The 22,896-nt window shown below is 40.0% G+C and overlaps 1 protein-coding gene across 9 annotated transcripts in view; it reads left to right on the plus strand.

Moving 5' to 3' along the window:
• Frmpd4 (FERM and PDZ domain containing 4) overlaps positions 1–22,896 on the plus strand; it is a 937,357-nt gene that overhangs the window by 571,601 nt on the left and 342,860 nt on the right. Inside the window, exon 1 of one of the 9 annotated variants that reach the window (XM_028883562.2) lies at positions 14,459–16,514. The exons of the other annotated variants lie outside the window; for them this stretch is intronic. The gene's annotated coding sequence lies outside the window, so the exon portion shown is untranslated. Of the gene's footprint in view, positions 1–14,458; positions 16,515–22,896 lie in introns of those variants that run through there. 9 annotated transcript variants of the gene reach the window in all.

Genomic DNA, 22,896 nt, shown 5'->3' on the forward strand with positions numbered 1-22,896 from the left:
TATTCTATGCAAATATACACAATATTTTATAAATGATATATACATATGTACATGTATGCACATATAATTATCTGTATGTATGTATATATGTATCTATCTATCTATCTTTCTAATTATCTATCTTTCTAACCTTCCTCTTGTCTTTAAGACTAAATGAGTATGTTTAAAGTTTTTAAGTTAGCATGCCAAACAATGGGTTTCATAACATATTTCCATACATATATGTGCATGTTATTATACTTTGTTCTCATTTTCTTCTCCCTTACTGACCTACTTAGTGCCCTCTGCTCCCCTCTGGCTGGTTTCCTTCCTCATCCCAATTCATTGCCCTTTCAACTTTCATGCCAAATCAATTTCATTACTATTTCTTTTTCCCCCTCCTTTAAGGTCTCTTCCTCCCCTCCAAGATCTTCTTTCTGGTTTCACAACCCACACACACACATGCACATGTATACACATGTACACACACACACACACACACACACACACACAATTTTAAGTCTGTCTAATTCCATTCAACACAGTTATCTCCACTTCTATCCAACATCCTGAAAATGGCATGATTTTACATTTGTCTATGACTACATAAAGTTCCCTCATGTCTGTGTACCACATTGTCTTTATCCTCTCATCTGTTGGTGACCTTCTAGGATGGTTCCATTCTCTTGCAATTGTGAATAATACATGTGTAAACATGGATGTGCAGGTCTCTCTGTGGGAAGACTTAGAGTCCTTCAATATCCTCATGCATGCTATAACTGGCTCACATGCTTATTTTATTTCTTCCAGAAACTTTCATACTGATTTTTAATACTGGGTGCTCACGTTTATATTCTCACCTATAGTAAATAAGGGTTCCCCTTCCTCTGCATCTTCATCAGCTTTTATTTCCTTATGATTGTTTCTTTTATCAGTTTGTTTTTTGGCAAGCTTTTGTATATGTATGTATTGTTTATTGAACATAGTTTCTCTCCTTTCCCTATTACCTCATTGTTTTTCTTGACAATATCCTTAAAGGAAGTATTCTCAACTGGCCTAAACTTTTGCATGTAAAAGAATTTTCCAGTATTGAGCAACTTTTTTTACATGCCTCAAAACTTTCCAAAGAAAAAGAAGAACGAAAAAACAAACAAAAACAAACCTCTCTATTCTCTTCAATAATAAAAACAATCCACGCAGCAACAAGTCCAGAGGGTATTTGCTTCCAATCGTTTCCTTCATTTAAAATTTTCAAACTGAGAAATCAAATGAAAAGGGTAACAAAAAGCACAAGCCAAAGCAGTTGGAAGTTATTCTGGCTCTTTCATCTAGATTGTTCATAGGATAAGGCTGCTCCCCTCTGTCCTTGGCCTTGGCAAGATGGAGGAAGTGCAAAGGCAGGGCTGCCTGGAGCTGCATGAAGGAGTCCAGAGCAGTGCCTCTTCAGGCTCCAAGCCCTGTGCTCGGGGAAATTATCTCCCCGAAAAACACAGACTGGAAGTTGCTAGAGAAATGTTCTAAGTGGTCTGAAGCATGGGAAAATACATTGCCTAGGAACAAAAAAAAGATCCTGGAAAACAATAGACTATAATTATATCCATTAAAGTTTCTAAAACTATTAGAGGCCAGCCTTTCTTCCTCACACATATTCTTAGCATGTGCTTCTTGACTGCTTTACAGTATAATCCCGGACACATTTGTAACTCTGAATGCTTCTGTTGTTTTCAGTGACATGGTCTCCTATGTTGTCCCTAGGAGTCGTATTGATTAATTAGCACACTGGCATAGAAAGTTTGGGGATTTATTGCTCCATGGCAGGGTGTTTGTTTACCATCTGCAAAGTCCTTCTATCTCTAGCGCCACAACAAACAATAAACCATGAATCTCATTCCCGTGGTCAGGTGGGATATTGCCTCTCTAAGAAATCATGCAGCTGTTATTAGATAAAGAACAAAGAAAAAGATTGTTTACTTTTTCATCTTAGCTATTAGGCCATTTCTAGTCATGCTTTCTACTAAATTGTCATGTACTGGCCATCTTCAACTTCAGTTTTGTTATAAAACTCCCTCACTCCCTTCTCCATTGAAATAGATGTCCCCAATTAACCATTGTCCATGAAACAAAATTTCTTAACTCCTGTATTGAGTTTGTTTTTCTTTTATTTAATTAAAGATGTTTTTATTTGTGTGTGCGTGTGTCTTTCTGTGTGTGTAGGTGTGATCATGCTGTGGCATACATGTGGAGGTTGGAGGACAACTTTTGGCCTTGGTTCTCCTCTTCTACCTTGTTTTGAGGCAGGGTCTCTTATTTCTCTCACTCTGCAGCATACTCCAGGCTTGCCGATCAGTGATTCTCTCCTGTCTCCATCTTCTGTCTTACTGTAGGAGCGCTGGAATTTGCAGATGTTTGTGGGCACAGCCAGCTGTGGTGGTGAAGCCTGCACAGCAAGTGCTTTTCCCCACTGAGCCATCTCCACAGCTACTGTTTTCTTGTTGTTGTTGTTGTTGTTTTAGTCTGAGTATGGTCATCCTTCAGCATCAGTGGGGCATTTCTTCTAGGCCTCACTCAAACATACCAAAGCCCATGGATTCTGAAGTGGCCACTGTTCATGGTGTATTCTAAAGCCGTGTGGTATTTGTGATAGTCCTCTAATATCCTTTAAATCATCTCTAGCTTACTTATAATACCCAATAAAATTTAAATGCTATGTAGATTCTCGCTATCCTCTCATGTTTAGGGAATAATGACAATAAACTTGATACATATTCAATGCAGAGGCAGCTATGGAGGGCCTGGCTATACTGCACACAAAGTAGACTCCAGGCAAACAGTGCTTGGGTGAGTTTTAGAGAGATTGGATGGGGGGTTGTGAGAGTGTTGCTGGAGGGCTTCTCTCCAGGTTCCCCAAGCCCCGCAGTCCCACAATCCACTTATAAAATAATCACTCAGACGCTTATATCACTTATAAACTGTATGGCCGTGGCAGGCTTCTTGCTAACTGTTCTTTTATCTTAAATTAACCCATTTCTATAAATCTATACCTTGCCACGTGGCTGGTGGCTTACCAGAGTCTCTACATGCTGCTTTTCCTGGCGGTGGCTGCAGTCTCTCTCCTCCAGCCTCCCGCTTCCCAGAATTCTCCTCTCTCCTTGTCCCACCTACCTCCTGCCTGGTCATTGGCCATCAGTGTTTTATTTACATAGAGTGATATCCACAGCACTTCCCCTTTCTTCTTTTTTTAAAAAGGAAGGTTTTAACTTTAACATGGTAAAATTACATATAACAAAACAATTACCAAGCAAGAATTATAGTTACAATATTAAAGAAGATGTCCTATCTATCTTATATTTGTGAGTTTAAGGTTTTATAGCTAACTTATCTTTTATCATAACTGAGGAAATTACGACTATCTAGTCTTTAACCACATCAAAGACCTGAGAAGGAACATAATGGTACCTGAGAAATGGTAGATGGATGCAAGCAACTTTCGGGAATCTTGCAAGAGTAGACCAAGACAGCTGGCAGCCTGGACAGTCACCTAATGTTTCTCAGCATTGTTGGTGCATTCAAATTGGCTACAGGCCTAGAGTATCTGACAGACCATTTTTAGAAGCAGGAATTCTGAGAGACCATCTTACCCTGTCTTGGCAGAGTACAGTGGTCGCTTTCCTTGTGTCCCGCTTGTCCAGAAAGGACAGCATTGCATTTGTACTGTCAGCCGTCAAGGCAAGGGCAGTTCTTTGCCCAGTAGGCCATTTTGTGCCAAAAAGACAAACTTTCAAATGGAAATGTCTTAGAAGCCCAACATTCTCTCGGGATCAATTGGTGCAGCCAGGAGCAATTGTGTCTCACGTTAACAGAATTCTAAGTTATTTAAATGCCATATTCTCCAGGTCTATGAAGTGTTTGAAGATTACCTATCTATCTGAAATATATCTATGTATACCTAGAAGACTTAACTAACATGGCTACAGATATGATTATCATAGATGACTAATTATTAATCTATTTTTTAATTATCCATTACAATTTTAAATGAGTTATATAAACATAATACCTCAAACAAGAATAGAAATATATATATATATATAGAGAGAGAGAGAGAGAGTATAACAAAATTAACTTCAAGTTTGTATCAATGAACTAAAATTTATACCAATGTAAAACATTTTAAACATAAACTAAAATCTATACCAATGTAAAACATTTTAAACAAGTTATTCTTTAAAAGTAGGTTCATTAATCTACCCTTTTATCTTATCATCTCCATATCCTCCTATATATCATATCCCCTTTTCTTTTTTAGAAAGAGATCACATTTATAATCAACCTGTTTTAAATAAAAATATTGGTTTTTCTCTGTCCCACACCAGAGGGCTCTTCTGATTTGGGACACAAGAATCCCTTAACCATTTTTTTTTAAAGCAATATGTCTGGGTTTAGAGGGGGAGTGAGCCATGAGAGGGAAGAACTAGGTTTGTCTACATGTTCTCACCTTACAGTCAGTTCAAATTGTGCTTTTGTGATGCTTTTGAATGTTCGGGGTTTTTTGTAGACATTTTTGATCCTGAGTTGATTAAATCCATAGTTGCAGAACTCTTGGATATAAATGAGATTTCAAAGACTTCCTGTGTGCAAGTTGCTAGAATGTCAGGATAGTAAAGATTGCACCCATTTAATATCACTTTATTATTCGCCAGAGGCTACCTCCAGAGCTGTACAGCAGTAGTTTCTGAAAAAATTAAATGTGCCACATTTTGCTAAATGTTTGCCTATTGGCTAACACATGAGTTCCTGGGGACATGTAGGATTCAGGATTTGTTACGAACAGAGTAGCCACATATTGCAAATAAAAATACAGCATACAGGCCAAGCGGTGGCGGTGCTTGCCTTTAATCTCAGCACTCAGGAAGCTGAGGCAGGCGGATCCCTGTGAGTTCAAGACCAGCCTGATCTACAGAAGGAGATCCAGGACAGGCACCAAAACTACACAGAGAAACCCTGTCTCGAAAAAACAAACAAACAAACAAACAAAAACAGCATACAGGATTAACTTTATTTCTAGGTTAATAATTTTAGTATACATATTAATCATGCAGAATTTGGGATATAACATACATTTTTAAGGTATGCATGGACCCATAATGTTTATTATTTATCAGACATTCATATTTAGCTGAACATTCTCTTTTATCAAGCAAACCAAAATATTAAGTGTGTCATATAATAAACAGTGAGATCCTTTCCAAGGACTAGATTTACACTTCTTTTTAAAATGTGTTTTTGTGTGTGTGTGTGTAGCTAGAGTTTTCCTGCCTTGCCCACAGTCAGGACAAATCTTTGTCACTCTCCAGTCCCACAGCCGCTCAGACCCAACCAAGTAAACACAGAGACTTATATTGCATACAAACTGTATGGCCGTGGCAGGCTTCTTGCTAACTGTTCTTATAGCTTAAATTAATCCATTTCCATAAATCTATACCTTGCCACGTGGCTGGTGGCTTACCGGCGTCTTCACATGCTGCTGGTCATGGCGGCGGCTGGCAGTGTCTCCCCGCCTCAGCCTTCCACTTCCCAGAATTCTCCTCTCTCCTTGTCCCACCTACTTCCTGCCTGGCCACTGGCCAATCAGTGTTTTATTTGACATACAGACCATCCCACAGCATGTTTGTGTGTGTGTGTGTGTGTGTGTGTGTGTGTGTAGTCGTGTCTCCTACGTGTGTGTACACATGCTTGCCTAAGCACACATACATGTGGAAGCTAGAGGTTGATATCAGACCTGCAATCATTTCTACACATTATTTTTTGTTTGGTTCATTTTTTGTTTTTGTTTGAGACAGGGTCTCACTTTGTGCCTCTGGCTGTCCTGGAACTCACTCTGTAGGGCCAGGCTGTCCTGGAACTCAAAGAGATCTTTCTGCCTCTGCTTCCCCAGTTCTGGAATTAAAGTTGTGCACCACTACACCTGGAGTGCACCTTATTTCTCAAGACAGGATCTCTCACTGAACTAGGAGCTCACTGTTTGGGGGAATCTGCCTCTCTGCTACTAGTGTTGAGGTTACAGGCACTCATCCCCGCAGCTTTTATGTGAATGCTGGGGATCCAAACTAAGACTTTATTTTTAAGTAGCAAGCATTTTACCTCCTGGGCCATCTCCCCAACCTTCAGTCGTTGTGCTTATCTCAAGCAATCTTTAGTTCCATTGATATTTCCTGAGTTACTGTTTTAAAAATAATTAGCTAATTGAGAGAGGGGAACAAGGTCTTGCTATGTAGGCCAGGATAGCCTTGAACTCACAGTCATCTGACACAGCTGACTTCCCAGTGCTAAGATTATAGGCAAGGAACACCCTGCCTGTGTCAGTGTATTGTTATTTATTAAATATAAATTTCCTGTATTGTGGTTATATTAACAATAGTTACAAAACAATTTCCTAATGTTTGATGTTTGTTAACTTCTGGAACTTGCCAGAAAACTGTCAGTATTACTCTAGTTGTTCTCAATCTCCTCTGAATATTAGCATCACTTGGGGTAAAATAAAAATAATATTACCAGGCATGGTGATTCACACCTATAATTCTAGCATGTGCAAGGCTGAATGAGGCAAGGGGATTGTCACTGGGGCCAATCTGGGCTACATAATGAGTTCCAGGCTAGCCTGGCATATGGAATCTGACTCTACAAAACAAGCAAAAAAAAAAAAAAAAGAAAGAAAGAAAAACAAAAAAAGGCAAATCAATATGTAAATCAATATGTAAAAAGATTTTTTTGATTGATGTTTGTTTGTTTTGTTTTTTTAAGACAGTTTCTTTGTCTATCCCTGGCTGTCCTGGAACTCGATGTATGGGCCAGGCTGGGCTTGGATTTACAGAGATTAGCCTGCCTCTGCCTCCGTAGGGCTGGGATTAAAGACATGCATCATTACCACCTGGCTTGTTTTGTTTTTTAAATTCTGGTGCTCAGGTCACAGGTGAACCTTGCTTCCAATTGCATCAGGACCAGACCTTAGGGGTTTAAATGCATCCAGCATGATTCCATTACAGCAGCTGTGGGGAGACTTTCCAGCCAGGATAATAGGCTGAAACCTTGGTTAAGATGGAGTCGTGTTATTTCCAGGGATCCAACTACAGTGCGTTCCTCTGTGTTCTGCCACAGGCATCTGTTACTGTCCAGTAATGGTGGTAACAGTGTTTGGATATCAGTGCAGCTATAAAGATCAAGTAGGCATGCTGGCTTCTCAGCTCAGACAGGGTGCTCCTTTCCTTTTGTTTTATGCTGCCAGAGAGCCAGACTCGTTGTCAACCAAGTTTGAAATCAATCTTCAAAACAGACTGAGCTCCAGGTTACGAAAATGACATCATTCTATGAAATAAAGGCATCTGTGCTGAAGTAAAGTATGGTGGGACCTTACTGTCTCCCTGGGACTATTTCTCAGAGAGGCAGAGAGTTGATAGGCTGATCCCTGATCATCGGGTGCCACCATATTGTTATGGTTTGGGTATGAAATATCACCCATAGTTTACACATATAGAGTTTAACCCTTGGTCCCCAGCTAGTGACAGTGTTTCTGGAGGTTGTGGATCCTTTGACATATGGGACCTAGTTGGAAGAAGTAGTAGATTGCTGGAAGTGGACCTTGCTTCCAGTCCTGTGCTCTCTGCTTCCTGATCTACCAACATGTGAGCAACCAGCGTTACACCCCTGCTACCACAGCTGAAAACTCTTCTTGCTGCCAAGCTTTTTCATGATGAATTTGCCCTCAAACTGTGAGTCACAAACAATCTTTCCTCCCCTAGGTTGCTTAATGTCAGATGTTTGGTCACAGCGATGAGTAACAGAGTTAGATTGCAAGAATTTTAGAGCTAAGAGAACATTTCCACAGCTTCTCTTCAGCAGTTGCCTCACCCGATGATCCTGCAAGTACAGGACAATTTCTTTACATTTTAGTCTTCTTCAGGTGCAGAGTATAAAAACCTTGAATAATTTTGACTTGAACTTGTAAAATCAAGTGCATTATTACAATATGCATGACTTCATGTTTTCACGGGGTGGGCTGCCTCACACACTTTCCTCTGTTGAATTAGTGGAGCTTTAACTGACTGCTTAGTGAAAAGGAAATAATTCATTTTGCAGACAGAATATTACATTTCACATGCTTTAACTCGGGTAGTTTAAAAATTCAGATTCTCCTATGACATTTCCTCCCCTCCCCCCTTTTTGCATTTTAATTATTATGGAGCCTTCAAGAGAGAGTTCAGTCATTAAGCAATAATCAGAGGCTGATTGCTTAAACTCTAACAAGTGTTTGCTCTTTAAATACCCAAGTCCCAGATAATAAATGCTGCAAGTTTATCAAAGTAAATGGCATATACTTTTCCTCTGTTTTGATCAAGGTTTGTAACAGCTTCTCCCTGTTGGCTTCATTTTATTTCTTTTCTTTTCGTTTTATTCCTTCCTCCCTCCCTCTCTCCCTCCCCCTTTCTTTCTGTCCTTTTACCTGCTGGTTTCAGTTGTCCCTGGGAGTACCTTTTGTGTCAAGTCTCTCACAGAGAAAAGGAATTAGCCCCCATCTGACAATAGAATAATATTATTTTCCAGCTAACAAAGCAAAGAAGCCTGTGGGACAAATCATTGTGTAAATAATCCAAACCCAAACTATGTGCTCTCCTCCAGGGGAAACAAATCCCCTGGAGGGTAAAAATGAGCCAATTAAATCTGAAGTCATCCAGTCACGAGCTGTTTTTTTGTGAGCACCATTTTGGAGACCAGTATCGCTTTATCAGGGAAGAAAATGAAGTCCACAAAGGTGGTAGCCTTTCAAAGGAGGAACAAAGGCTTCTGTGACCATTCTGTCACTTGTGTCACATCTGCCAGTTGGCAGTCCCTGAAAGGTGCATGACTGTTGCTGGAAGTTGCAGAAGTCATTTGACCTCACGGGGCTAACAAGATCCTGATGTTCACTTACTTTCCCCTGAATTTTACCAAAGCCTTAAGCTCAATTCAGCTTTCTTTATAGCTGTATGGATGCCCAAAGTAAGGGCTCTAGAGATAAATGTACAAGAAATGATTTGAATTGAATGATGAAGTTATTAATTATTTAATTAGTCTATTTATTTTGGTTTGCTGGCACAGGATCTCATCCTGTAGCCCAGACTGTCTTGGAACGAGTAGTAGCCCAGGCTTGCCCTGAACCCTTGCCAACCCTCCCATCTTAGCTTCCCAAGTGGTATGAATCAGAATGGATTAGTATTTCAGACCGGCTGAGAGAACATAAAGCTGTTTTTTCATCAATCTTTATGCAACTTTATTATTTTTTTCTGTTGATAAGCTTAAGAGTTGAGCTACCAATTCATACAGACACACCATTATCTATACAGTTTTATATTGAAGTCTGTGATTGGAGAGAAATGAGAGCTCTTCTATTGAGCCCCTGAATTAAAATGACCCCATTTTCTTGAAGCCTATGCTATCCATATTCGAACACTCATTAGTTAGCTGGGATTGAGTAACTCCCAGATGTGTCCTGAGCCACATCACTCCTCTGAACCCTCACTGTCCACCCAGTTTTGCAAGTTCTCCAGTTGGGCGACACCCTAACCTGAGGAGCAAAAGTGTAGGGAGTGCCAAATTCATGATAATCTGCATAACTAGTAAAGCATAATGTAAAATGAGGGGAGAATACAATCCAAGAAGAGAAAAGCATCACTACTTTAGAGAAAGACTAAATACAAGAGTACTGAAATAGAGTCAGGAATATAAACAGTGTCACAGGAAGGATGGGCAGATCTCATCTTCATATAGTCATTGACATCTTGAGAGTTGATGGGGCAGAGTTTTCCTTAGGGATGGTATACACATTACTCTGGCAGCTTGAATATCCTGTCACCCCACTGTGTCCCTACATTTCTCCTCTGCTCCTGGTACCTCACTTCATTCTGCTTTGGCATCTACTTAGTACCCCATCTCTGAATGTCCCCATACTGAATCAGTTTCTTTCTAGGCTTACCTTGCTCATTCCCTATGACATCTGTGGCTTGAGTCAGGATCTCCTTCCCTGTCAGTGAGCCAGATAATGGAAAACATCTGTAGAACAACAGGGTCACATGTTTATGTTTTGCTGTGAGACAAATTTAGTCATTAATACCTTAGGCAAAACCACTTACCATGTCACAGTGTTTCTAAGTAAAAACTATGGTATGTCATGGTTAGAGTTGCTGCTTAAGGTTTAACCATGCTGGAATCAATGCATTGGCTGGGCCTAGGCTTCCAGGTTCCAGTGCCCAGATGCTCTTCCTTGCTTACCAGTAGTTGGCTGATCCAGTTCCTTACACATGTAAGATTAAGGTCTGGATTCAGTTGATGGGTACCCTGTCATCTCCAAGCCAACTACAGTAGACTAAATTCTTCTCATTCTTGACATCACCCTGACTCACTCTTCTGCCTTTTCTTCCTGCATTCAAGAGCTCTGGTGAGGCTGGGTGGTGGTGGCAGTGACACATGCCTTTAATCCCAGCACTCAGGAGGCAGAGGCAGGCAGATCTCTATGAGTTGAGGCCATCCTGGTCTACAGAGCGAGATCCAGGAAAGGTGCAAAGCTACACAGAGAAACCCTGTCTCAAAAAAAGAAAAAAACTGTAGCAGGAATCTTAAAAGTTCTTATTAATAAAATCAAACCTGAGGCCAGTTATTGGGGAAAGCTGGAAGATCAGAGAAGCAGAACAAGCCACAGCTACCTCACCTTGCCAGTTCCTCAGCTGATCCTGTTTCCTCAGACTGGAAGCCTTTGAGTCCTCATCCAGAATGGGTCTCAGCTGAACTGTAGCTCAAAAGCCTAAAAGCTTAACCAGCCAAATGCTTCTAGTTACTGGTCTCCACGCCTTATATATCTTTCTGTTTTTGCCATCACTCCCTGGAATTAAAGGCATGTGTCACCATGCCTGGCTGTTTCTAATGTGGCCTTGAACTCACAGAAATTCAGAGGGAATTGTGCCTCTGGAATGCTAGGATTAAAGGCATGTGCTACCACTACCTATCCTCTATGTTTAATATTGTGGCTGTCCCGTTCTCTGACCCCAGATAAGTTTATTAGGGTGCACAATATTTTGGAGAACATAATACCACCACAAAAATCCTAAAAAAAAAAGAGCTCTGGTGATCACATTAGGGCCACTCAGGTTATCCAGGATAACCTCCTTATGGCAAGGTCAAATGACTGATAATCTAGATTATACCTGAACAGTTGCTTTTTGCCATCTAAGGAAACCAAAGGCAATACACCAGAGTGAGGGTCCTGAGGACCAGTATGGGCACAGCTACAGCTGGCCACTCTCAGGGAGAGAGCTGAGTATGCCTTAGGACTCGACCAATCTTAGTTATTCCATACATCCTTTCTCCAATGCATTTGATTAGATAGGTATCAGCTGTTTTGAAGCACTGGGATGTTTCTGCTGGATGCAACCAGGAATTCTTGTGGAGTCCTCCATTGTCATTTCTTTGGAAAATGAGGGAAAGCATCCTGAGTTATATTGCCTGGAGTACCATCTGGTCTGGGAGGTATGACCTATTTATTATACATTCCCATATCCCCCAACATGCAGCACTGAGCATGGTCTACCAGAGGCACTTCAGAAATGCTTATATGAGTATAGAGAAATCTATCCGTCCAGAACATCATCCATTTGGGGTTTTTGAGTTGATATTTTTAGTTATTATTTCCTACCAGCTGCCTCTACATTTCTCCAAAATGCTGGAACACATCATCCGATTGTCCCAGCTATCTGTGAGCAATCATAATCACAAAAACCTTGCTTCTCTTCTGAGAGAGCTCAAGGGAACATTTGCCTGAATGTTTTCTACCCTAATCATGGGTGCTAACATATGCATCTGTTTTTCCTTCCCTATAACCACTCATACTTCCCCGGCATATACTAATGGCCTGAAATGTCTGAGCTATGATTAGAAACCCACTGTGTATACTTAGGTCTTGTGTTGAGTCTAAGACTCTACTAGAATTTATTTTTAATCTGTTGATTTAAAAACTATTTAAAAATCTCTTAATCAGACATTTTTATCTTTCATTGACACTGGTATGAGATTTATGTAACTCAATACTTATTCCTATACTATTAGTTCTCTCTCTCTCTCTCTCTCTCTCTCTCTCTCTCTCTCTCTCTCTCTCTCTCCATTTTCCTCCAACTTCCCTCTGTTCTGTACACAGTTTCTTAGTTCATAGAAGGAAAATTGGCTATAGTTTCAAAGAGAAGTTGACAGAAAGTAATTTTAAAAACTGGAGGGGGATGTTGACATTGGAGAGACAGCTCAGTGATTAGGAGCAATGGCTCAACTTCCAGAGGACCCAAGTTGATTCCCAGAATCCACATGATGCCTCAAAGCTATCTGTAACTCCAGTTCCAAGGTTTCTGATTTCCTCTTCTGGGCAATGTAGGCACCAGGCATATACATGGTACACAGACATATATGCAGGCAAAACACCCATACATATAAAAATGAAATAAAAATTTAAATTTAAGAGTAATTTTATACATATACATATATATTTCATCATATTCATAATCCTGTAAACTTCTCTTTGATGTTGATTGTGGACTAGATTTTTTTCATTAATATCTCTCTGTCTACCAGGAATAATCATAATAGTAAGTTATCTCTTACTGGATATCTCGTAGTTGGATCCAGAAAAACATTAGAGAGTTTCAGGAAGCCTAAGAGTTACATGTGGAAGTCTTGGTCATGTGAAATACCTTTCCTTTGTCACACATTGTTTATTGGGTTAATTAGCTTTTTCAAATTATAGTTTATTTCTATGATGGTTAGTTTTTTTATTTTTTAAAACAATTTTTAAAATATATTTTGATGATATTCTTCCCCATCATGAAGACTTTCCAGATCCCCTCTCTGTTCTGACTCACCCAATTTTAAATGCTATCTCACGAAAAACAAAAACCCAGTACAACAGCAACAAAAAATGCAAATCCAAGAAAACAAAATAAAACACCATCTCCCAGCCAAGAAAAACCCACCAAGCAGTAACCAAATAAAAAAGCACACACACACACACACACACACACAGAGAGAGAGAGAGAGAGAGAGAGAGAGAGAGAGAGAGAGAGAGAGAGAGAGAGAGAGAGAGAGAGAAACCTTTGAAATTCATTATATGTTGGTAAAAATAATCCATTTTCTTACTGGAGCAAACTAATTTTCCCTTTCCCAGCAGGTATAAATGACAGTTCATTTGGTATCCTTTACCCTGGTGGCTAGGTTTCCATTCATTCATTCATCCATTCATCCATTCATTCATTCATTCACTTTTTTAAAAAATAACAAAATAAAATGTAATAAGACAAAACAAAATAATCAACATTAAAATTGGACAAGACAAACCAAGAGAAGGCACAAGAATCATATAGTCACTAGTTCACACACTCAAGAGTCACCTACAAACACTAAACTGGAAGCTTTTATGCATATGTGCAGGTCTCGGGCATGCTACTTCAGTGTCTGTGAGTTCACATGAGCTTTGCTCAGTTGATTTAGAGGACCTTGTTTTCTTGGTGCCCTCCATCCCCTCTGGCTCTTACATTCTGCTTCATCTTCCACAGGGTTTCTTGAGCCCTGAGAGAAGGGACTTGATGGAGAAATTCCATTTAGGACTGAGTGTTCCAAAGTCTCTCACTCTCTGCATAATTTCTGGCTGTGAGTTTCTACATTTGTACCATCTGATGCAGGAGGAAGCTTTTCTGATGATGCCTGAACAAGGAACTGCTCTATAAGTATAGCAGAATATTGTTAGGAGTCATTTTATCACTCCAAATTTTCTTTATTTAGACCAGTATTATTTGGTTTTACACTAGGTGCCTGGGCTATCTACTCTCAGGTTCTTGGTCACCCAAGGAGTATCAGGTATGGGTTCCATCTCATGGAGTGGTTCTTAAGTCAAATCAGGTATTGTTTAGGTACTCTCACAAGTTTTGTACCACTATTGTGCTAGCATATCTTGCAGGTAGTACACCATTGTAGATAAAGGGTTTGTGGCAGGCTTGGTTTTTATGTTTCTCTTTTGACATCATGCAAAGTACCTTTCTGTACCAAGGATGCTGGAATGTAAGGGTGGAAGCTCTATGTAAGCACCAGCTTGACTTCTCCATGTTCAGTGAGTTGTGTGGGTGTTGTCTTCAGAAATGGAGCCTTGCCATTAGTTTGTGGAGAGCAACCTATAGTCTTGGCAACATCCTGGGTTGTTTGAGAATTTGCATAGGAACCCTTTGACCAACAAGTCAGTTAGATGTAACACAATCCTGGTACTGCAAGTTCCTACTGTATTAGGTTTCCATACGACCTCTCAAATGGCCCTTAATTTTAGCTTTCTCTCCTACCACCACCCCCTTCCTCTCCCTACTTGATCCTCCCATTCCAGCTCCCTTCCATCCATATCTATCTATTCTATTTCATTTTCCTAACAAGATCTATATGATAGTTAGTTTTAATTGTCAGCTTTGCACAATCTAGAATCACATGGCAAGAAAGTCTCACTGAGAGATTGAGTGAGTTGGCCTGAGAGATGACCTTAGTTATGTTAATTGAGGTGGGAAGCCCCACTCTGAATGTGAACAGCACCATTTCCTATGCTGGGCCTTGAACTGAGCAAAAAGGAGAGAGAGCCAGCTAAGCACTGGCAAACAAGCATGAGCCTATTCTTGACTCTGCATATGACTAGCTGTTTCAAGTTACTGCCACCTTGAGTTCTCTGCCATGATGAACTGTCACCTGGAATTGTGAGCTACAAAACCTCTTTTCTCCCTTTAAGTAGCTTTTGCTGGAGTGTTTTATCACTCCAACTGGAAGAACTAGGATGGTTTCATGCATCATTCTCTCGTGAGTATCCAGAGTAAGTTTGCATTCCCTTGAGTATGGTGAGCCAATTGCTTCTTCTAGGTGTGTGTGTGTGTGTGTGTGTGTGTGTGTGTGTGTGTGTGTGTGTGTGTGTGACACATGTGGGTGTCAGAGGACAGTTTTCAGGAGTTGGTTCTTTCTGTTTGGACCTTAGGGACTCAAGTCTTGAGGTCTGTCATCAAGAATCTTCACTCTGAGTCATCTTGTCAGTCTGACAATGATTTTTTTTTTTGACCCACGGAAGAAAGCAGAATCCTTGAACCAATTGCGGGGGCAATGTTAAGATGGAAGAAACCACCATAACAATGAACTCTTTGCAATTCAATCTACTTCAGAGGAGGAAAAAAATGTAAAACTAACTGTAATAGGAGAGCTGCTTCCCCTTGCTGCTGCAAATAGGTCATTCTAAGCCACTACTATGTTAACCATGTGTATCTGAGTGGCCACATGCTATATTGTTATATAAGATCACGTCCTTTTTGGATAATATGTTTTTATTAAGATTCCACTTAATGTTATATGGCAAAGATGGATGAAAGCCAAGGTCCTGTTTTTCTCAATTTTTTTTTCTAATAAAGAAAGCAGTTCCTCCTCAGCATAAAAATGCCATTCCACAGGGCCTTGGCAATCCTTCTCTCAGCCTAAAAAGTCACTGATAGAAAGATGGAAGAGAAACAATGGTAGTCAGCTCACTCCAAGTAGGGTTCCCAATCTTATCCCTGAGAGCAGATGGCAACTTTTGAAAGTGCTTCCCTCAATATGTAACAATCACAACATTTGAGGTGTGTGTGAGTGTGTTCAAGAAACATTGGCTTGAAGTTGCAGTGCAATGTAAGCTAGCCCTGTAATAATAGCTCCTGGGAATGCAGAGGATGGCTTGGCATTAGGCATTCTCCTCGTGTTTCACATAAATGCATCCTGTTCTCAGGAGCTGACGAGCGCAGTGCACTTGCCCTGGCTCATTCAAATTGAATGTTGGTAAAAGGAGAGTCCTGAGCAAACAGAACACTTTGGCATCATTGAAGGCAGGAGCAAGGTTAAGCTGTCGGCCTCATTCTCTGCTGGTTATTGGATGTTTATTTTCTGGTCTCACTGCACTCCTCAGGTATGTTGCTGAGGCACTGACGGGGTGACCAATGCCTGCCTGGTCCAGGTACCTATACAATTTAGCTCTAGGGCTTTGGGTCAGTAAGGTTCCAGGTTTTGGGTATTGCCCTGAAATCTGCCTTGAATAATGTTTACCGGGAACAGAAAACTCCTCCACAGAGGCAGCTTGCCTTGTATTTTCCTTTTGTTCATTTTTTTCAATGCTGCAGCTTTAACTTTGACACAGCAAGCAGAAGGAGAGGGAGCGAGTAGAGAGCTTTCTGCAGCCCACTTTTTCCATTAGTTTGAAAAAGAGGAGAGTGGTGGCAGCAGCAGCCAGAGCTCACTGGCTTTCTAGTTCTGTGCTATGAGGAATAAAGACACTGTAGGGCGGTGAACCTGAACTTAGCCCATTCATCCATACTGCATTGAGTGATTGCATGGAGTCAAATGCCACTTGGGGGTGAAGAGCACGCATCATCTTGCATTCCTGCTGGATATGCCAGGAAGGACCCTTAACAGACTCCAGTAAGTGAAAGGTAAGCCATGAATGTATGCTGTCTGTGGGGACGTGCATACTAAAGGGAAATTGCAGGGGGGTGGGAGAGTTACCTCTCAAATTGGAGAATGATGTGTTGCTTAGATTTTCTTAGGCAGTGCTTTTGTAACAGAAAGGAAGAGGTTTTGCTTTGCCCCTCACTTTTCAGATAGTCTACAGGTTGTTTCTCTACAGGGTGATGTGTTTTCTCAGCTCCAAGTACCCAAATATTTCTTTTATTTTTTCTCCCTGAAATGTGTTCTCAGTGGGAGTCATGATAAAAAGTTTGGATCACATGAATGAGTAAATCTACTCTTTGTCACCTGTGTATTTTTCAAAGTGTAATCTCACTGTGAGAATTCAATCAGTGGCTTGAAATAGAATTTCTGTTTGCTTTTTTTTTTAATCTAATAATCTATGGCTTTCAAGGGCACAAGACTAATGGAAATGCCGAATTTGTCTTCGATCTTTTCTAAACACACATACCTACCACATCTCTTGGGGAAGGATCTGGAGGAGATGGGGAAGATCCGAGTTAAACCATGTCTTATACTTAGCAAAATGTAGGACTGTCTCTTGTAAAACATTTTACATGTGCTGTGTTTAAATTAAAGCTCTGGTGTAGGCAGTGTCTTTTGGTGATGTGCGTTCCATACAAGGAATGGATGGGTTTTTGTGACTATAAATTTAACTAGTTCCTAGTAAATCTCTTGTCCAGGGCTCTGAGATCTTTTACACACTGCATTAAAAATAGAAGGACATGTTTTTAATTAATCCAGCTATTGGATTTGCCCTCAGGGAGCTGAAATGAAGTGGACAATAAGAGTCTGTTGTTTCTAATAAAGCATTCATATGAGTTGTGGTTTAAAAGTTAGTCTGCTATATTTGGGGGATATTTACTTTTATTACCTTACCCAACTGAGTTTACTGAAATATCTCCTTCAGTTAGCAATCAAATTGAGTAGACTAGTAATGGTAATTGATGATGTTATCAAGACATACCTATTATGCATCCATTAGCTATATGCCTTTCATTTATTGACCCATACCTATGTGTGCATGTGTATGTGTATCTTTCCGAAGGTTTTATTAAAGAGGTTAGACTGGGAGCAGGATAACTGGTCAACAGTAGAGGTGACAAGACTTGCAATAGCATCAAGTGTTCTTGGTTGTCAAAGAGCAGAGGACTGCTCAAGCGTGTATCCTTCAACAGTGTTTCACTTTGGAAACAATGCTGGAGGGTACCTGGACATTCATCAAGCCATGACCTGTAGATTCTTATATTGGCACCAGAAACCGTGTATCTGATCTGAGGTTGTGAGGCCAGGGGACAGGACAAAAATTTTAGAAAAGGGAATACAAAGTCCCCTGAGAAAGTTGATATTGGAAGTGACAGTTACTAATCAAATCCATATTGTCACTAGGGGCCAACTGGATGATGATATGGTGGGAAATACAGTGTGGACTTATGACAAAATTTTTGCTTTGAGTCTAGAGTTTAGAAAGGTGTGTGTGTGTGTGTGTGTGTGTGTGTGTGTGTGTGTGTGTGTGTGTGTGTTCCTTTTAATTTCTTGTTTAGGGTATGTTATCTTTACTTTTCAGTGGATTTTTAAAGCTATAAATATGCAGTTTATTGGCATTTTAATAGCAGGATATCAAAGTAAAAGGCACATATATAACATGTACCTTTTCAGGAGCACAGGAGTACATATTGGACTAAACTCTGAAGTTGAAAAGGGCAAGCTGTAAGGGCCTAGCATCAGAGGATGCATTCCAATTTTCTCTTTATGTTAAATTGGAATCTAAATCTATCATCTTGCCTTTCATCAGATAATGTCCATCTTTGTAACAGTAGAAAGGAAAGAAAAGAAGCAATTTTGTTTGTGTCCTATGAACCATTTAGCTTAAGCTAAAGCAAGTGTCTGGCTCATTCAAGAAAGTTTCCCACAGTCTTAATGGAACTAGAAGTTGTAGTACTCATTTCCTTGAGGGCCCAGCTTATTCTAGCAGCTAAGAAGAATTCTGCCACAAAGCAAGTCAGGGGCCAGTTTTGCCTGAATTCATTGCTAGTGTACTTTATTAAGCAATTTCGATAGCTCACATTTGCAGAGTGCCCCTTTTGAGGAGCTCAGAGTATTTCTTGGACATTATCTAATTATCAGCATGTCAGAAGGAAAGAGAGTGTGTAGCATCTCCAGTGAGCAGTAGAAATGATGGGGAGACATGAGGTAAAATGATTTCGTTGAGATGACTTGGAAAAATGCTGGCACATATCTGACACATGACTCCGATGAGGCCAGGGCCTTTGTCTCTTGGATCATCTTATCTCAACTTACCATACATACCATGATGTATATTGAGTTTCTCAACCATGTTTTCTCCTAACTTCAAGGACCCTATCCCAACACTTGTGGCTACAGGATTCCATAACCTGCATGACATCTCCAAAAGTCCTCTGCAGTGAAAATAATGTCATGGAATTAGTCAATGCCATTCAACATCATTACAACCAGTACAGAAAGCAATAAGACATATATATCTCCCAAATTTATACTTTGGATCCTCTCTATCTGAAAGTCTGTCAGCTGTGCAAGAGGGTGTCAGGATGTTGTTTTGAACACTTGACAATGAAAATATGTCAGAGCACCCTTTCATTAGCCCAACAGCTCTTAGGCCTGGAAGCAGGACAAGCTTGATCAAAGTTGAATTAAATTTATTAAGAAATTAGAGAGCAGAGGTTCCACAGATTCTCAGAGACTTGTTAATTCTCTTTTCTCTAGATTGTTAGGTGCTTATTTTAAGTTCAATTATATCTCAGTTCCGAAAAGAAAAGGATTTCTCATACATGGATGTTAGCTAATAGACATGAAAACAATTACAATCCAGCTTCTTGTTTTTCTTTTTCTTTTAATACATTTAATTTGTATTATATAGGGGTAAATAAGTCCATTTAATGTAAAAATATAGTGTCCTTTAACCCTATGTCCCCCTATACCCCATTACTATCTTGCTTTCCAATTTCCTGGTCACCTCCTTTATTACCCACTTTCCCTTTGCATTCTAGGAAGCGAATGAGATAAAATATGTCATTTATTTTTCTGAGATAAACTTAGTTTGCATAATACCATTATTTCCAGTTTCATCTACTTTCCTACAAATGACATATTTCATTCCTCTGTTGAAGGACACCCAGGTTAGTTCCATTGCTTGGGCATTGTGAATAATGCTCCAATAAACAGTGATGTACAAGGATCTCTGTAATTTGTTGACTTGGAGTCTTTAGGGTAGTCACTTGTTTAGATGCATGAGAATGCTGTAAGAGTTGAGACTTCCTGCACTTGATCATCCTAAACATGCCTCTAATGCAGAGATCCAGAGGGAGGACTTGGACAGATACATCCTATAGGTAAACTCATCCATAATAACATCTCAGCCTATCACACTATTTGGCAACCTTTTCCACATGGCTGGCATTGTTTAAACTCTTTTCTTTATACTTTCCTCAAAGAAGATGACAACTTTGGAGGGCAGTAAATGAATTCATATTATTAAGAATAAAAAAAAAAACTCTCACTGAGTAAGATGTTACAGTAAACTCGTGGGAAGCTACTCACTTGATGTAACACAGACAGGATTATTCCCAAAGATGTACGGTATGATTGTCTTCCTTACAAATTTATAGTGAGATTCATTTAGCTGGAACATTCTTCATAAATGAAAGAATGTACTGAAACTAGTGGCTCTCAATCAAAGGTGATTTTGTTGTCATATCTAGTGGGGATGCTACTGGCATCTAGTGGTTAAAAGCTGAGGATGACACAAAATGCCTAACTATATAGGGTGATCCCCCGATAGATGACACCAGATCTCAACAGTGTGGAGATGAAAAATCTGATTTCAAATAAAATCCATAGCTTGTTATTTTACAATGGTTTTCTTGTTATTTTCTCTCCACTGAATTGTGTGCTCTTTGTAGCAGAAGTTAATCTTACTCGTATTTGTGTAGCTGAGTTCAGCAGCACACTTGACATATATTATTAGACCAGTGGTACTCAACCTGTGGGTTGCGACCTTCTTGGGGGTTTGAACAACCCTTTCACAGGGGTCACCTAAGACCATCAGATAGCATGGATATTTATGTAAATTCATAACAGTAGCAAAATTACAGTTATGAAGTAGCAATGAAAATAATTTTATAGCTGGGGGTCAGCGCAACATGAGAAACTGTATCAAAGGATCACAGCATTAGGAAGGTTGAGAACCACTGTATTAGGATTTTAATAAATGATGGCTGAATTGATGAATGGATGAATGTTAATGATGCCAGGAAAGGTGCTCTAGTATCCTCTTTGCAACAACATTATAATTAGAAATTGCATTTCTAATCAAGGCCTTGACATTAAATAATCAATAAGGTCAATGACAAGTTTCAGAAGCACAGCAGCCGTGTCTTTATTCAAAAGTCATCTGGGCCTCGTGTCATAAAATGTTAACAAAGAAAGGGACTTGAAAGGTCATTCATCTCATCCTTATAAATTTGAAGAGAAACTACTGAAATCCAGGGAAGTTGAATGACTGGCATAAGTTCTCACAGTTCAATTACAAAACTTGGGAGTAGAATTGTTTCAACTCATAGTCTTAACATGTCATATGGAGATACTAAGCTATATACAAATCAGTCCTAAAGAGGCAAAGAGTGGATTGACATCATATAGGGCATCACCCCCAATACAGAACTGAATAGAACACATAAAAATCATGTTTATGCTGTCATACAATTTGACCTTAAATCAAGGCCAAGAAGAAACTTTGCATTTAATAAATCCTTGTATTCTGTGAAACAGAGGAGAGAAGACATCTGGGATTTGGAGCTGTGTCTATAGTCATAGAACTGGGATGCAGGATGTGGTTCCAGGGATATAGGATGTGGGTGCAAGATGCTGGATGAGTGTCCAAGATGCAGATTGTGGGTGTTAGATGCAGGATGGGGTCCAGGATGTAGGATGAGTCCATGCGGAACTCTCTACTCTGTATTCTTTTTCACTCTGAGAGTTGTTTTAGTCACCTTTCTTATTGCTGTAACCAAATACCTGAAAAGGAGCAACGTGGGGGTGGGGGAAAGGGCCAATTATGGCTCATTGTTCCAGGGAATAGTACAGCCCTTCATGGCAGGGAAGGCATGGTGGCAGGAGGGCAGCTAGTCACTTGCATTAAAGATCAGAAAGCAGAGATTGAAGAGGAAGTGTGGTTAAGCTATAAAACCTCAAGATCTTCCCTCAAGGACCCACTTCCTCTAATGGGGATCAAATGCCTAAGGTTCCAGGACTTCTCAAACACCACCAACAACTCAGGACCAAGTCCTTAAACACATGAGCCTATGGGGAACCTTTCACTTTCCAACCACAAGAGTGTTTCCTAAGTAGAATATTAGTGGAAAACATGTTTATGCAGTCAGATAACATTCAGAGTTGCAAGAGTAAACCAAGATAAGCAGGCCTGCTTGCCAAAGGACATCTGGGCTTTCCATACATGTCTCTCTGTCTCTGTCTCTGTCTCTCTCTCTCTGTCTGTCTGTCTGTCTCTCCCTCTCCCTCTCTCTGAGAGGGAATTGCTCAAGTTTTACAAAGCTTAGTAACTGAGAGCTCATTTATGTTATACAGCACCGTTCCTCAGAATGTATTTAGAAGACTACTAGGCCTCTTTTTTCAGTCTTTTAAGTCAAAGAAAAGCAACATCCCTGCTTAGGTTTCAGAGGGACTTTTAGGAAGACTGTAGGATGGCCTTGTCCCCCCACACCCCAATACATCATTTTGAAAAGGCTTTTTTCTTTTTTTTGGTTTTTCGAGACAGGGTTTCTCTGTGTAGCTTTGCGCCTTTCCTGGGACACACTTGGTAGCCCAGGCTGGCCTCGAACTCACAGAGATCCGTCTGGCTCTGCCTCCCGAGTGCTGGGATTAAAGGCGTGCGCCACCAACGCCCGGCGAAAAGGCTTTCTTAAGTAGGTTGAATCAGTGTATTCTATTATGCATGCAGTCTCTCCATTGAAATTTACAGCTTCACTGTATTTGGGGGTTTGTTTGTTTGTTTGTCTGTTTGTTTGTTTTGTTTTGTGCTGTTACTAGTGTTTTAGAAATTGGTACAAATGCATCATTAAGTAGGAAAACTGAACTCAAAGTTACTAACACACTTTGTTATCAACAATATTGCATAGGATCTTCAAGAACCTTAAGTACAACATTTTAACAGAACCAAGTAAAATGGTGGGACTAGATACTTTAAAAAAATATCCTATCCTAGGTAAGAAAAGCCTATATAGAAACCACATTACTTTTGGACTTGCTGCCTGATAATTCTAAGCACCAAAAAATTCAGACAGTATTTCA

The sequence above is a fragment of the Peromyscus leucopus genome, chromosome X, assembly GCF_004664715.2.
Source record: "Peromyscus leucopus breed LL Stock chromosome X, UCI_PerLeu_2.1, whole genome shotgun sequence".
Lineage (NCBI taxonomy): Eukaryota > Metazoa > Chordata > Mammalia > Rodentia > Cricetidae > Peromyscus > Peromyscus leucopus.